This window comes from Nanorana parkeri, unplaced genomic scaffold (genome assembly GCF_000935625.1).
Source record: "Nanorana parkeri isolate BGI_ZX_2015 unplaced genomic scaffold, ASM93562v1 scaffold329, whole genome shotgun sequence".
In the NCBI taxonomy this organism is placed as follows: Eukaryota; Metazoa; Chordata; class Amphibia; order Anura; family Dicroglossidae; genus Nanorana; species Nanorana parkeri.
The window spans coordinates 1,352,552-1,370,463 of NW_017306597.1; the positions used below are offsets into that span (position 1 = coordinate 1,352,552).

The 17,912-nt window shown below is 42.5% G+C and overlaps 1 protein-coding gene and 1 pseudogene across 1 annotated transcript in view; both read right to left on the minus strand.

Moving 5' to 3' along the window:
* Window positions 1-1,028, minus strand: part of LOC108788501 — a 2,666-nt pseudogene extending 1,638 nt beyond the window's left edge.
* LOC108788515 (UDP-glucuronosyltransferase 1-6-like) overlaps window positions 1-17,912 on the minus strand; it is a 55,901-nt gene that overhangs the window by 21,533 nt on the left and 16,456 nt on the right. The gene's annotated exons all lie outside the window — the stretch shown is intronic.

The following is a 17,912-nucleotide window of genomic DNA, read 5'->3' on the forward strand; positions in this document are numbered from 1 at the left end:
AAATAGGCAAGAAGTTAGGAGAACTTTCCGAATGGGGAGACAGACAAAAAATAGCAAAGGTTGCAACTATTCCTCACTCCAATCATGACTAGAATAATGCCATTTGTTTTTGGCTGGTATTACCCTTTCACTCAAAAAGGCCCGGTGTTCTGGTTGGGAAATCCATTACTAATTTTTACTGACAACAAATAACCCACAGGTATACAACTAATAGCATTGACTTTAAAAACCAGCATTAAACTTACTTGAGTTAGAGGATTTCTTCTAACACAATTGATGCCTCCTATGAAGATCATGTTTGGCATAACAGGTCTAGGAAATTCAAATATAAAGTCGTATCTTAGAAGCCAAATGGAAGCTCTACTAAAAAGATCCATAACCGAGACTTCCTTGTGCAGGTATACTGAAGCTAAACGGGCATAGGGAGCATAAAATATACGGCATACAATCTGCTCAATATAACTTTTTTGAATATTTTTCACTCTCTGGCTAAAATCCATATGGTCTGTGTACATAGTAAAGAATCTGGGAATGTAAGAAGCCGGGGCCGGAGACTGCGTTGCTTCCTGATCTGCACCAAAGAAAGCCCCTCTAATGAAAGAAACAGAAGGTATCAAAAGATGTTCAGCAATAATTTATCCGCATGGGTAGACTGGATCATTCAACATTCCATCAAACTTGTATTGTTCCAAATACTTCATTAGTGAGTCATTTCGAAGAAAGCACTTACACTGAGCAACAACAAAACTGGCTATATTTACTATTCTATCATACATAAACTTCACATCCTGCAGAACAGGCTGAAACTGAAATATATCATAACCAGTCTCCTTCACCATCGATTCCATAAACTCTTTATTAAAGGGCACATAATATGTTCTCACTGTGACATTATCCATCTTCTTTATATGAAAATGTACTTCAGGAACCACCATAACAATCTGGTGACCTCTTTGGGACAACTTCTCCACCACGCTACTCATGGCAAGCCAAAGACTTCCATCTTGTGGTACAACAAGCAACTTGTCACTTTCAGTTAGTCTAAATGCCGTAGAGAAAAGAAGGAGTCCAATAGCACTGAAGCACATGACCCAGGTCCCCATGGCTAGGTGCAGATGTTCCACAGTTTCTGAAAATCCTTTCCAGAAATGAACGTTGACCATCAAGTACACATTGTATGGCACACACAAAAGAAACTGAAGCAAAGCAAATGAACTATAGACTTAGATAACAAAATATCAGATAACTACATGGAGCAAATGTTTGAACAAATTGTACTCAAAGTAGGATGAGAGGTGACACCCAAACCGATTAGCTAAGGCAAACGCATTAGTTATGTGTAAAGTCAAAACCCATATCAGGCTTCATTGGTGTCCGCATACCCAGGGCCGGCCTTAGGGGTGTGCGAGCCGTGCGGCCGCACAGGGCGCCATGGCAACAAGGGCGCCGTGCGGCCGTCACAGCTCGTCCTGTGGGCGGCTTCTCTCCCCCTCACCGCTGGCCATCCGATATGACATCACCATGATTCCCTCTCTATTTGTATTGGTGACCACTATTGTCCAGACAAATTCAACATTTTCAGTTTCTCCAAAACAGGAATAGATGGAAATTCTTCCAATAGAGCCATTTGTTATGTTGGTAACATATATTGTCTAAGAGGGCATTTTTCTCACTTTGAAAACATTTCCTTTTACTTGCTGTTGTGTTTACAGTGCAGCTAGTAAAGAAAAATCTCACCAATATGCAACAAACGGCAGAAAAATCTGACAAAAGATTTACTCATTTCTAGTCGATCCAAGATTTAACAGTGTTTTGGCTAGCTTTGTTTTAAATTGAAGCTAAAAAGCACTGTGACTTAGTGGTTAGAACTTTTATCTTGTTTGCATGTTCTGCCTGTGCTTGTGAGTTTCCTTCTCCACTTAACTTTTAGACATGCTGGAAGGTTAATTGGCTCCTGTCTAAATTGTCCCTAGCGTGTATGCATATAAGATAGGTTCCCTAGCTCAGCTGTTGCCAACCAACTGGTGGTCCATGAGAAAATTTTGGTGGTCCCCAGGCCAGTGGCGTCACAGGGTGGGTGCGGGGGGTGTGGCCCGCACCCCGGTGACACCATTGGAGGGGTGACACCAAAATGACTGTTGTCATTTTTGTGTCACCCCCCTCTGAAAAGTCAAGCGCTCGCTCATGGACCGAACGCCCGACAGCATCAGGACAGAGAAGGGGACCCGGCGGCATACCTTATCCCGCTGGGTGACTGTGCCCTCCTCTCTCTGCCCGCGTCCATCACCAAGATGGCCGCCGGCAGGTATCAGAAGATCGTGCACGCGCGTGGTGATGTCACGCGCATGCGCAGTGATGTCTCGGCGGGGTGACACTCGGTAACCGCTCCGGGTGTCATTCAGCCTCAGGACGCCCCTGCCCCAGGCACCTCTGATGCCATGCAGGCTGGGCTGTCATTTAAACGGCACGGAGGCTCTGGGGCTGCCTCTTAATGACTCAAGCAGCGGCTGTCACAGGGAATGCGCGGCTCTCGGTACAGTACGAGCTCTGCAGGAAGCGGGGCATCTCGTCAGTACCCGGACTGAGCATAGAAAAAGTGGGGAGAAGCCAGTTAATAGTGGCTCAGTGTGGGGAAGGGGAGGCACGAGGGTGGTGGCAGTGCTGAAGCTAGGGGGGGTATGTGCCCAATGGGAGATTCGATAGGGGGGAAACAATTAATATTATTACTGGGCTGGGGCAGGCGGCACCGCTCGCTCCACACAACGCGATTTAAGAGCCTTTGAACGTGGAATGATTGTTGTCGCGAGCCATGGAGCGAGTATCAGCAAAACAGCAGAATTCGTTAAATGTTCAAGAGCCACTGTTGTTAAAGTGTTTAAAGACTGGACTGTCAGCCGAAAATCTGGGTCTGAACATGTGAATTGTGGCCGTCAGCGACTAGTCAATGTTAGGGCAGAACGGAGAGTGGCAAGACTGGTACAAGACAACAGAAGGGCAACAGTGCAGTGTCAGACTCCTCGCATCACCTTTCAACATCTTGTGGAGTCACGAGGCGGCCCAACGAAGTCATCTCGTGGAGTTATCTCGTGGCCCAACGAAGTACTGATGGGGTGGTCATAATAATCTGGCCACTCGGTGTATATATACAGACATTCCTCGCTTACCGACTTACCTGCTTTGCGACCACTCGCACTTACGACCGACCTCCGACCTTGCGTGTAAGCGTGAGTGCGACGTGTCGCCGGCAGAAGTGATGTCCTCCGTTCTTCACTGCGGGTCCCGGTAAGTATTTTATTGCCCAATGTACAGTACACTGTTCAGTACTGTACATCTGCAACACTATACATGATTTAATATTATGAATTTAGTTATCCATTAGGCCCCAAAGGTTAGCGACTGCTGCCCTAGATCATAAGCTCCTTGAGGGCAGGGACTGATGTAAATGTACTATATGTCCACTGCGAACATAAAAAATAGAGCATTTTTTTGCGTTCGCAGTGGACCAGAACGCAGGCAATGATTTGCCACACGTCTGATCGCACTGGAGGTGGGGGGCCTGGCTGCAGTGCCATTGACTTCAATGCACCCCTCCCGCCCCAGAACGAAGGGGGAAGTTTAGTGTGCGATTGTTATGCGTTCCAGCAGCTACCACTCTGGAACGCACCGCAATTGGTATGCTGGTAGCTGGTATGTCCCTCTTCGTCCTAACGTCCTATACACTGTGTATAGAATGTGATGACTCACAGGACCTTAGACCACTGGAGCAGAGGGGGAGAGAGGCTCCAGGGACCAGTCTAACAGCAAGCTAGCTCAGAGGATCAGGTGGGTATAACTTTTTTTATTTTTAACCTACACCAAAATGAGCACTTAACCCTTGCAGTGTGGGGGTAGCCCCACTTCAAGGGTAAATACAAATGTTACCTGGAGTTCTTCTTTAATAGTGCACTCACCCATTTGACGGTGATAAAGTATGTGTGGGGGTTTGGCTTTTTCTTCATTATGTGTCCCTCCATCATCCTTTGCAATCTCTCTACTTATGTTTGAGAATAGGCATAAATCCCAACCCTCTTGATTTGAGAAAGTCAGTATTTGCATACACATTTTGGGAGGGTTTGGAAAGCACTACCGAGAACACATTGTGGACAGAGAACATATTGTAAGTTGACAGCTTTCAGTTTTTTTGATTTCTGGTTTCCCACAGGTTTACTTCCAGCTCATTTCCAAGTGGTATGTCTCATACAAACCTAATGCATAAATCCACAGAAAAAGGCTTTTCTTTAGAAAGAATACTTGGAGTCCACATTGTTTAACTTTATAAATTATACACTCTGGGGGGAATTTATCAAAACTGGAGCAGACAAAATCTGGAGCAGTTGTGCATGGCAACCAATCAGCTTCTCTCTTCAGTTTGTTCAGTTAAGATTTGAAAATGAAAGAGAGAAGCTGATTGGTTGCCATGCACAGCTGCTCCAGATTTTGTCTGCTCCAGTTTTGATAAATTCTAGCCATGTAAGCTGCAGAAAAATTCGGTTTGGTTCGGACATTTCTATATTTTTGGGATTCGGTTTCGAAATTCAATTGTGTTCAGGCTTTGAGTTTGGATGAAATCCGAATTTTTCGTTAGTTTTTGATGAGTTTACGAATGTTAGTTGCGAATACCACAGAAAACCACATACAGATATTAAAGGAGAACTATGAGGTGAGTGCTTTTCACTCACCTCATAGTTCTAGCCGACCTGTGACAATGAGACTATCACACGTCGGCTCAGTAGATTGGGAGGTGAGCGAACACATACCTGCGTTCGCTCACCTCTCGATCCTGTCACGGCTCTCTGCTGTGACAGGGGAGGGGCTGGATTCCCCCCTCCCCGCTCCGATCTGCCAGTGGGTACAGCTGGCTCTGCCTCTAGATAGGCAGAGCCAGCTGTCACTCACGCAGCTGGGCGGATCCAGACATAATTGTCGGGATCCGCTTCAGCTGCGGCGTCTCAGTATACCGCGAGCAGTAGCTCGCGGTATACTGTGGCCTCTCAGTATACCGCGAGCTGTAGCTCGCGGTATACTGAGCATAGGGTGACGGGAGGACGCTAGTTTGTGTCCTCCCGTTACCCTAAGGAGAACTATGGGGAAAAGCCTTAACCCCATAGTTCTCATTTAATACTAAAGCTGAAGCTCCTAGACCCGAATGGCATTCAGGAGTCTGAATTTCCGAATATCATTCGGGAGCTCCAGAAAGCAATACGGGTCTGGGAGCCATATTAAAGCTGAGGCTTCCAGACCCGAATGGCATTCGGGAGCTCTCAAATGCTATTCAGAAATTCGGACTCCATTCGGGTCTTGGAGCATCAGTTTTAGTATTATGTATATATAACAAGTATTCTGTAATGCAAACGAATATTCGTAGCAGCAACATTGTGACCCATATATACATAAATCTAAACCTGAGGCTCCCAGACCTGAATGGCATTTTGGAGCTCCCGAATACAATTCGAAAATTAGGATTCCTAGCCATTTGGATGCATTAAACCCAAAAAACACATCTGATTGGCCAGAAAAGTCACATGTCCGATTCAATTTAATTTTTGAATGAAATTCGGATGGGATCCGAAATACAGAAACGGAAATTTGAATTTGGACGCATTCGGATGCATTTGGAATCATAAATTCGGATATGTCCGAATTTCGGAAAATTTGTATGAATTATGATTCGAAACGCACTTGTCTAATAAATTCCCTTTGTTGTATCTGATCAAAAACACTCAACACAATTGATTAGACTATTGAGCTTCAATACAATAATTTGTTTAGCAAAGGCTAGAAAAACTTAAATATACTCACCGGGTCTGCTCTTTTCTTCTCTGGACAGCTATGTCCCCCAATAAACACCATATTTGGCATCAAAGGTTTAACTGATTCCAATACAAAATCATATTTGTAGAGCCAAAGTTCAGCCTGACTAAAGATCTCCAGTAAACTCACTTCTTTATGTAGGAACTGGGAGACCATTCTGGTGTATTCTGCCTCAATTTGCTGGCAGGCTAAGTGCTCTAAAGTGTGAAAGAGAACGCTCCTCACTCGCTGCAAAAGACTCTCCTGATTCTTTTCGAGGCGATAGTCATCTGAATTTGGGCACTTTACAGCCTTTTCATCCCAGCCACAGGGAAGCGAAGGCAAAAAATAAATGGATGGGACATGTAGGTGTTTTGAGAGGATAGGACCACAAGGAAAAAAAGGATCCATGACTGAAACATCAAAATGTCTTTTTTCTAAGAAACTGAGCAAATCCTGGTCAGCCAGGAGATCCAGACAGACAAGAGATAAAAACGATGCAGTATACTTCATCCTCTTATACTCTGTGCTCATAGCACTTAGCAAGCTGTCCATCAGAGACTGGCTTGTCACATGTTCCAGATCTGTACTAAGTCCAGACTTGAAGAAAGGGATGCTGTACATCTTCACTGTTATTCCCTCAAAGGAGCCCATGTCCATCATGTTTCTGGGTATCACCAACACTATATCATGTCCTTTTTGTTGGATTTTATCTACCATAGTGCGCATGTCAAGCCAAGTGTCGGTGTCTTGAGCGATTACCAGCACATTTCCACTCTCTGCCAAATTTGGAAGACCCAGAATGACAATAATCCAGGGGAACGTCAGTGAAAGAATAATGGCTGCCATGTCAGAGTCGTGTGCACTTGCTGCCACCACACTTTCAGAGCACTGCTGGCAAATAGTTTCTTATATATTTGGTTTTCAGTGAGTTAGATCATTTGAATAGCCTGTGTCTATCTCAATGACTCAAGTGCTGAACACTCCCTTGTATAACAACAATTTCTCAGGCTTATCATACAGCGCGATAACTAAGGTATATTAGCCATTAGAATTATTCATAAAAAATTGTATTTTAATATTCCACGGAAATCCAAGTAAAAGGAGAGCCAGTAATCTGACCTTACTACAGTGGTTCTCAACCTTTCTAGGGCCGGGACCCCTTGGTAACATTTGCGAAGTTGTGGTGACCCCCAAAGGTAAAATTTAGGGATGACGCGGCTGCTGCAGCGACATCTGGAGGCGTGGCAGGAGAACTGACACTGCTGCGCTAGGAGAGAGCTGAGGAGGACTCTCACCTTGCACAGCGACCCACAGGTTGAGAACCACTGCTATAGGCAAAGACAGGACCGGGCTCTGCAGCTGTAACTAGAAGAATTGGATTTAAAGCGTGTGTCTATATAATGTATGTGGTACATACTCCGCAGTACTGTCACTGATAGAGATGGGCTCGGGCGTGTTCGCAGCTCCACGTGCCGAGCCCGCCAGAAAGCTGACAGCAAGCAGTGCCAATCACAGGCACTGAGACATTTCCTGATCTCTGCAGCTGCAGACCGGGAAAATGGAATGCATAGCTAGAGGTGTGTTTTACATATTTTTTTGCTTGAATACATACATATTGCACCCGCCCTCTGCTGCTGTCAATCACTAGAAGGGGACCTGATGGAGAACTTCAGGTCCCCCTCTGCTGATTGGCAGCATCAGAGGGCGGGTGCAATAGCTAGTTTGCTATTGGCTTTTGCAAAGTGAAATAGCCAATAGGAATCTAGCTATGCATTCCTATGGTGGGTTGTTTTTTTTTCTGACTTACGGCGGACCCCGATTTAAAAAAAAAACAGAGCAGAGAAAGGTCCCGACCTTTCTGGGAGAAAGTGTTTCTCTCCCGGCGGCCGAGAGCCACTAGGCGACCCCTGGCAAATCGTCATTCGACACCTGAGGGGGTCCCGACCCACAGGTTGAGAACCACTGACTTACTAGAATAAAGAATAAAACGCCTGCAATTATCTAGAAGTATGTGTTTGTAGATTGTCATTACTAAACATTTCTAAAGGTGTATTTGTTGTTATTTTAAAGATATGGGTAAATGTCCACTTTTACAAAAATTTTACTTATCTGTGTAGCACTCAGCTGTAGATCCTCAAATCATCTCTGAATTGGTGCTGACCACCAAATAAAAGCCCACTCTTTCCTGGAAAAAAACAATGTGTAATTTCCCTAGAAACACTAAGTAGTTCCAAAGATATGTACATTTTTACTTACACATGCCAAGGTTGCACAACTGGGTTCAGGTTTGTTTTATCTTTGGTATTAAAGTGACACTAAACTGAGGAGTTAAATCTTAAAAATACATTCAAGTAGCCTAACTATTAACAATGTTGATTATTTGTGTATCACTCGGCTGTAGATCCTCAAATCATCTCTGAATTGGTGCTGACACTGTCCTTCCTTCTGGAGGGGGGCTATCTTTGTTCCCCATGGTGCCTGTGTGTGTTGTAAAGTAGCCACCACTCCAAGATCACTTCCATGATGGACTACATCTCACCTTTAGTTTGATCATTTGTATTGAGATTGAAGTTCATCACAGGATCAAGCTTGGAGAGGTGACTACTTTACAACACACACAGGGACCATGGGGTACAAAAGTTTACTTTACAACACACTCAAGGACCATGGGGTACAAAAGTAGCCACCCTACAGAAGGAAGGACAGTGTCAGCACCAATTCAGAGATGATTTGAGGATCTACAGCCGAGTGATACACAAATAATCAACATTGTTAATAGTTAGGGTACTTGAATGCATTTTTAAGATTTAACTCCTCAGTTTAGTGTCACTTTAATACCAAAGATAAAACAAACCTGAACCCAGTTGTGCAACCTTGGCATGTGTAAGTAAAAATGTACATATCTTTGGAACTACTTAGTGTTTCTAGGTGAATTACACATTGGGGGTTTTTTCAGGAAAGAGTGGGCTTTTATTTGGTGGTAAACATCACTGGGTATCTCCTGATTTTCTTTTTATTATTAAAGGAAAACTAGCCTGTTTTAAAGATGGCTATATTTTTTGTCATTAGACATGTGCACCAGCAAAAAATTCGTTTAGTTTAGTTTTGAAACAAAAAAAACAAAAATGTGTTTAGTTTCGATTTGATTTGGACTTTTTGGGATTCGGGTCCGAAATTAAATTAGTTTCGGACGAAATTCGTTATTGGACGAATTTCATTGCAGCAAAATGACATAAGGGGGGGGGGGGATAATTTTTTTTATTTTTTTTTTAACAGTCTACAGAAGATGGAAAAAAAAAAGCGTGAAGTTCCCCCCCAATAACAAATTTCCTCCATAATAGAATTTCGACCGGACTACCGCTAACAAATTTTTGGAAATCGGGAATTCGGATTCCTTTGCATTCATCTTGGCTGTAATTCGGATGCATCCGAATTTCCGAAAATTCGTCCGAAACGAATTTCGGAACGAACCGAATCGCACATGTCTAATTACCATCACCCACCACCAAAAAAGACCCAAGTGCATGGGGATACCACATATACATGTAGTATGTGTGATTTATTTGTTGTTTTGCCACTAAATATAAAAACAATTTTTTGTCCTTCCTGAAACACACCTAAACTGACTCAAACGCTAACACTGACACTAATGCTACCCTGTGTCAAGCCCTGATCTATTTTACCTTTAATATTATTTTGCAATATTATTTTTCGTAACAGGCTTTCTAGTTTTTACTATCTGCAACAGTCTTATCAAAATATAGGAATAAACACCTAGATCTAACTGCACATTGAACAGTATTGTATAGTCCCCACTAGGAGATAGTGAGCCCATTTCTCACAGGGACAGTTTACATATGAAAGTATTCCTTATTTTAGCCTAATTTTGTTTTTTAATTGTTAAAGAACTTTACCCATATCTTTGAAATGTCAACAAAGCCACCTTTCGAATGTTTGGCAATGACAACCTACAAACAGATACCTATAGATAATTCTTTGCATACCTTATTTTTCTTTTCCTCCCCATTCTTCTCACGGCGGCCATTTTTACTAAGGGCAGATTAATATATCACCCTTTACTTTCTAGACCTCTGGCACATGTAACCAGGACATGTGACCATGCGCACCATCTCAAAAAAGGAAAAAAATGCCTTTCCCTGAGATCTCGCAAGATTATGCAGTTTACAGATGAGATTTCCCAGCAATGCTTTACTGTTGTAACCTTCCTAGGATGTGTCACCTAGGCACAGACTACATCACTAATGCCCAAGAGGACCAGGAAGTGATAAGACGGTAATTGTAAGTAAAAGAAAAATATGTTTATTTAACTAATCAATGTAAGACAATTTCATATCAGCATGCAGAGCTGAATACTGATGTGATTTTTAGTGAAAGGGGGTAAAGGTCCGCTTTAAGAATGTTTAGGCATGGTGTTACAAAAATTATGGACTGGCTGATTTTACTAAATTGTAGCCCCTGCTGTGTTATTTGTCTAAATTCAATTTATATATTTATTATTAAATTTGATGAAAATATAAGTTCTGGGTTTAAAGAAATGACTGATCTTAAGCAACTATCTTAAAAATATAGTTTAAAGTGCACGTGTTGTAGTTTTGTATATATTTCCATTTTTTTATAGCCAGGATTTAAGATTCCAATTTTTTTATTTCATTTTCTTTTTTTTCAGTCAAGTGAATAAAAAATACCACAAAATCATCCTCTTGGCCCCTAAGTGATGATCTTCCCCCTCACAAGCAGAAATCCTCCTCAAGTAAAAGTACCACTATAAAAGCAACCCGTACCTAACGCCATCATCTATCACTCACCTCTGCACCCCTCTTGGTTTTGTATTAATTTTCTTTCTTTATTTTGGTCATGACTAGAAAAAAATTAAATTTCTAATATTAATAAAACAAAATTAGATTTTTAGTTGGATGATATAATTCATAAGAATACATTGTATGTGTACATAATGTATAGCTGCTAGTAAATGGAGCTTTAAGCCCCTTTTCACAGGTTTTTCAATTTCGTTCACTAGTATTTCATAGCCCTCCAATTATGGAGATACCCAGGACAAAAGACAACATCTTTTCAAAAATATCCCTTCATTTCAATAATTAATTAGAGATTTAACCAAAAGAATAAATTACCTAAAACCCATGCTAAAATCAATGTGTATTTCTGACACTGGTACCCTTAAATTTCAAATGATTCTGTATAAATATATAAAAGGATGATATCAACCACCCGTTTCCTATATAAATAAAGTTGTCCCGTCTCTTTGATGGCTATTGATTACACGTGTCTTGATTCAAGCCCTTCAAACTTATAACCAACAGCCCTGAAACATTTTATCAAAAGGTAAGCCATAAACGTAGCAGCCCAATAAGTCATCCAGAAACAAAGACAGTCCTTTATATGATTGATATTATAAATAAATGCTGTTCCCTTCTATCAGTGATTATATTTCAGAACGATTTATCTTCCAGGCTGTATCATTATAGCATAGGCCAAAGTTGAACATGTTTGTATTTAATTAGAAAAGGACATATCACCGAGCGCATTAAATCAGATCATAGTTGTGGAAAGTTCCGGTATTTCAATCACTCCGAAAAAATAGATTCCTTATCTTCACACAACAGATCAACGTTTATAAAATCTGTATTTGCATCCAAGATCAGCATTTGGGTGGAGGGATATCATACTCAGTGACTGTATATACAGGTGAAACTCGAATAATTAGAATATCGTGCAAAGTTCATTTATTTCACTAATGCAACTTAAAAGGTGAAACTAATATATGAGATAGACTCATTACATGCAAAGCAAGATAATTCAAGCCGTGATTTGTCATAATTGTGATGATTATGGCTTACAGCTCATGAAAACCCCAAGAACCCCAAATCCACAACTTCAAAAAAGTAGATTATTACATGCAATCAATAAAACAAGGATTGTACATAGAACAATATCGGACCTCTGAAAAGTACAAGCATGCATATGTACTCAGTACTTGGTTTGGGCCCCTTTTGCAGCACTTACTGCCATTACTTTTGCACGATATTCTAATTATTCGAGTTTCACCTGTACATGTATGAATGAGCCGCCTCATCAAAGGGAAATATGGGATTGAAAATTCATCCCTCAATACTTGTCTGTCCATGAACATGTATCTCCATTCTCCTGTTTTGCTCAGCCCACCGTCTGGTAGAGAGTGCGGTCATAACATGAAATTTGCGCTCATGTATGTCCCAATGCTCCGGTCTCTTCAAAAGTCTGTAGCCGGTGTAATCACTTGTAATGCTGTATGCCCTGAGAGAACAGTCAAAGGGTAACTGGAGAATATTCGGTACCGTGTCAGATTCATTGCCCCTTGCCCTAACGCGTTCCTTCCCAAAAATGGGACTTCCTCAGAGGGGACGTGACTGGCCTTTTATTTACGGAGTAGAATAGCTCAAGCCAACATTTAAACACAAGTGAATAAGTCTGACCATTGACTTATCTCCTCTCTCCCTCCAGCTCCATCTGAGGTTTCAATAAGAGAAGTCGTGGCTGAAAGGAGATAACTACTTTTGTAGTAGGGACGTGCGGTCAAGGGGGCCAGGGGAGGCAGAGCCTCACCTAGTATTATGAAGGAAAAAGCTGTCAGCTTCAAGTCTGAAGCTGACAGCTTTTTCTCCATTCAGATTGGCTTGTTACAGGTTACACATCAGGGATAGCCTCCCCGCTGTGTAACCTGTCATGGACGGATGGATTACAGGCAGCGCTGCATCCGGCTTTTGACAGGTAGTTTGGTTACGCAGCAGCGGGCTTCCCCACTGCTTGTGTAACCTAACTAGTGAGGCAAGAGCTGTCACAGCCTCTACTCTGTGTTAGAGGCGTGAGCTCTGTGGATGGTTTGGACCAATGGCAAAGCGCCATTGGTCCAAGCTGTCCAATCAAAAAAGAAAAAAACACTGAGGCCATCGATCTCGATGCCTCAGCAGTGACGAGCAAGTAAGGGACAGGGAGGCTCCCCCCTGTCTCCTCCCTTCTCTCTCCCTCCCTCCTTCACACTAGCTTGGGGACCGGGTTGAGGGTTGGAGCTTTGGTGGGCTGTGGGCAGGACTATGACATTATACGGGCTGGGCTTCGGCAGGCTGCGGGCGAGGCTGGGGAATGCCTCACCTGGAACCAAAGGTACCGTCACTGTGTTGTAGTCTTATTTTAGTAAAAACCATAGTGCTCTAGGAATTTTTGCCATGTATTAAATGTTTATTGTAAAACATAGATTTTATATACTGTATAAAAAATGTAAAGCATCAGTTAGAAAAATATATGCATCCAAAAAAAAAAAGTAATTGAGCTAAAACCATTATAGTATAGCTCCTCTTAAAGTGAAGATATGCTTCAGTCTAAAACGGGATGGATGAATAGCTGTTCTCCTCCCTCCACTCTCAAAAGCGTCTTTGTGCATAAATTAAACAAGAAAGAACAATACTTTTACTTATCAAGCTAAACAAGAATGGCAACTGCACCAGTGTGCTGGGAAATATTTGTGGTTTTTCCAATACCTTTGGCATTTGGCAGCATTGATAGTGTGTACCAAGAAGGCTAAACAATGATGGCAGAATTACTTCTTGTTAAATATATCAAAATGCATTTTAGGGTCAATGGGTCTATAAAGTAAAAAAATAGTTCATGTAAACTCCTTAGGCCTCATTCACATTGTCCACTTGTGTCTTCAAAATCTGTCAGGCTAAATGCTTTTTTATGCTTCTAGATGCTTAACATGACGCGCATTTACGCATGTTTTCACGCATATGCTTTTAGATGCATCTAACCTTTGTCCATCGAAACAGTCCATTGAAGTAGCCAATGAGATTTCAGCAAATAGACATGGCTTGCGTTTACATACGTTTACGCACATTTGCATGCATTTTGGTGTGTTTAGAAGCTAAAATTGTTTTCTGGATGCACCTGGCTTCTATTTTTTCTAAATGCAGCTAAACTGACTGCATCTTAAAGCATCTAAACCCAAGGTGTGAATGGATCTTTTGGAAATCATTAGATGCATTTATATTCGTTTAGAAAACCGTTAAAATCGCATATAAAAGAACCTAACCGACCCCTAGTGGGCATGGGGCCTTACTGAATTGCCATACTGCAAAAATGGTTTAAAAATGGTTTAAGAATGGTTTGATGAACACAACAATGAGTTTGATGTGTTGACTTGGCTTTCAGATTCTCCAGATCTCAATCCACTTGAGTATCTGTTGGATGTGCTGAAAAAACAAGTCTGATCCATGGAGCCCCCATCTCACAACTTACAGGACATAGAAGATCTGCTAATGACGGCTTTGTGCCAGATACCACAGCATACCTTCAGAGGTCAAGTGGAGTCCATGTCTCGACGGGTCAGGGCTGTTTTGGTGGCAAAAGGGGGACCTGCACAATATTAGGTGGGTGGTCATAATGTTATGGCTGATTGGTGTATATCAGGGGTGGGCAAATACCAGCCCTCCAGCTGTGGTGAAACTGCAAATTCCATCATGCCTTGTCTCAAAGTATCACCCTAACCGTCCCCTCCACTCTTCCAAAGACCTCCTGCTTTCCAAACTCCCTCATCAACTCCTCCCATGCTCGACTCCATGCCTTCTCTAGAGTCTCCCATCCTATGGAACTCTTTACACCAACCTGTCCGACTATCTCCCACACTGACTGCCTTTAGGCGATCCCTTAAGACTAATCTCTTCAGGGAAGCCTATCCCACCTCAAACTAACCACTGAACCATCACGTTCTCAAACAATTCATCCCCACACAGCTACCTCCTCATGTATCACTTGTCCCTCCCTTTTAGATTGTAAGCCCTCATAGGGCCCTCCTTACCATCTTCGCTTGAATTGTATTGTGATTGTAATATCTTCCTTATATTGTAAAAAGCTGCGCAAACTGTTGGCGCTATATAAATCCTGTATAATAATAATGCATCTGTCTCTGGGAGTCATGTCTGTGGCTGGGAGAATCTTGTAGTTCCACTACAACTGGAGGGCTGGAGTTTGCCCACCGCTGGTGTATATATTCACCTAGGTTTCTCACATAGATAGGGCAAAGTGTTTGGCTGCTGTGGGGTAAACAAACTTAATATGTTCTGCTCTTGGTCCTGGGAATAAGCCTCCATTCCTAGGTCCACATCTTTCCTGGAAGCAAGACCTCATTATTAGTCTTAGCTGTCCATATACTGTATATATATACTGTATATATATTTATATTTACACATAGTACATACATACGTACATACATACATACATAGTACATACATCGTATCTATGCTAGCACATCAAATACTTAGAATTCTCACCTGATTTAGAGGCTTTCTTTGAACACAGTTGATTCCTCCTATAAAGACCATATTAGGCATCACCGGTCTCGGATAATCAAAAGCAAAGTCAAGTCTCATTAGCCATATTGCTGCATGACCAAAAATGTCCTGCAAATTGATCTCCCTCTGGAGGAACTCAGAGGCCAGTTGCTGATATGGATCATAGAGTAAATCACACAGGAAATGTGAAACAATTTCCATAAAAAAGTTCTGGAGTCTTTGAGGGAAAGTCATATGATCAGTAAGGCCTGATAACTGTCGCGGTATATAAGACAGTGGTGATGGACACTGAGAAGATTTGGCATCTATGTGACAGGGAATGCTGCGCAGAAAGAACACAGAAGGTACCGCCAGATGTTCTGCAAGGATCTGGCCACATGGAAGCATGGGATCTGTAAAAACAACATCAAAAGTGGTCTCTTCCAGGGTCTTTAGTAACGCTGAGTTGTTCAGTAGTCTAACGCAAGTATCAAGCATCAGGGCTGCTCCTTCTTTCATCCTCTCTTGGAACTTCAGCATCTTCTGCAGAAAAGTTCTTTTTGTGAAAACCTCGGATGAAAAACCTTTAAAATGATCTTGTAGCTGTTCATGGGAATATGACACAGGGTACAACTTGATCTCATAACCTTCTGAGGCTTGAATATGGATATTGACGTCTGGTGCTAGCACAAAAATCTGGTGTCCTTTTAGCCTCAATAAATCCACAACCGGACGCATGCTAAGCCAATGGCTGCCTTCAATAGGTACTACAAGTACGTTGCCAGGCTCAACAAAAGTTACATAATTAAAAGAAAATAATATAATGAGAGCTGTGACTTGCACATAGTGAAACATTGTAGCTGTCTCCTGAAGAAGTTTATCCGTGAGCTGCTTTTGAACATTTGTTATTTAATATTTAACAGCCTTTATTACGTCATTATGTAATAAACCTGGACCTGGAGAGAAAGTTCAATATGTATGTTTGTACTAGGTTTAAAAGGGCAAAATGTTACATTTGTGTACAGGACATACACTGGGATCCTCAAGACTTTTGAAGTAAAATATATACTATAATTTAAACTGAATTATTGTTTTAACATTGAGATTTAACCCCATAATGCTGAAGATAAAACAAACTTTAACACCTGAACCCAGTTTTGCAACCTTGGCATGTGTTAGTAAAACCGTACATATCTTTGGAACTACTTGGGGGGGAGGGGGATTATCAAAGCTGGAGCAGACAGAATCGCTTTTCAGTTTGCTAAGGTAAGATTTGAAAATGAGACAGAGAAGCTAATTGGTTGCAGTGCAAATCTGCTCCAGATTTTGCCTGCTCCAGTGTTTCTAGGTGAATTACTTATTTGAGCAATACAAAGATTGAGCTTTCATTTGGTGGTAAAAAATATTGAATTTCTCCTGATTTTTCTATCAAAGGAAAAGAGGCCTAAAATAGTGACATTTCTTTTTGTTTTAAATATAGCTGTAACTCCTCATCCGGTAAGTCCACCATGTCTTATGCATCCCTAACCAAACTTAAAAGCTTACTGCTCAAGCTCAGACTGATAGATGTGTGGCAAGTCCTCCATGCGTCCGAGAGGGACTACATCTACTACTCTCCGGCCCACAATTCCTACAGTAGACTTGACTACTTCTTTCTGGCACAACCTCTTCTGGACTCTTCGCCCTCTGCCCATGTAGGTCTACGTATCTGGTCCGATCATGCCCCAGTTTTTCTAACCTTAGGAGTCCCCCCGGCCCCACGCACCGGTTTTTCTTGGAGACTGAACAACGCCTTACTGACTGACTCAGTCTGTATAGCCGAGATCAGGTCCTCAGTCCAATACTTTATCACTGATCATGACGCTGATCCCACACACCCGCAGGCCAAATGGGAAGCACTTAAATGTGTGGTGAGAGGCATTTTTATAAAACATGACGCCCGCCTCAAACGGGCCAGAGCAGCCCGCATTACGGACCTCCTGTCCACTATAGCGAGACTTGAGAGCCTCCACAAATCCACCCGGCTTGACGCCACCTTTGTGGAATTATCCAACGCCCGCCGGGAATTGCTTGCTATCTTAGACTCTGGATCACAACTAGCAAGGGAGAGGGCTTGTAAAATGCGCTATGGTGAATGCAGGGCCGGACTGGCCATAGGGCAAACCGGGCACTTGCCCGGTGGGCCGGGCCGGCCCGGACACAATCAACCTGATTGTGTTCGGGCCGGTTTGCTATGCCGGATGGTCAGCTCTTAGCAGAGCCGGCACTACTACACAGTAGACACTAGAGGGAGCTGGTGGGGGAGCCCAAAAAAAACAAGTGCAAGTCCAGTTGCCTTGACTTATTGTTTACAGATATACTCTATAGCAAGCTTCCTATATTGTTGCATTGGTTGTAGCAAGGCTTGTGTGTCAGCTGTAGCCCTCCGGTACTTACTAGTGGCCAGCCCTGCCCCTCGATTGCGCTTCTATGTTTGGCTCCGCCCCCTGTTGTGAGGGGTGTGGCCTGCCGGTGGTCACGTGATTGGGCTGCTCAGTCTAAAATGCCCGGGCCTATTTTTAGTCCCAGTCCGTCCCTGGGTGAATGGCACTTTTTCCCCTCCTTTCTCCATTTCAAATGGCACTAGACAGGGGTGCCCTCTCTCTCCCCTTCTCTATGTCATAGTCATGGGACATCTGGTGCAGGCTATATGCTCCAATCCAGATGTACACGGTATCGTCACTCCCTCCTTTCATCATA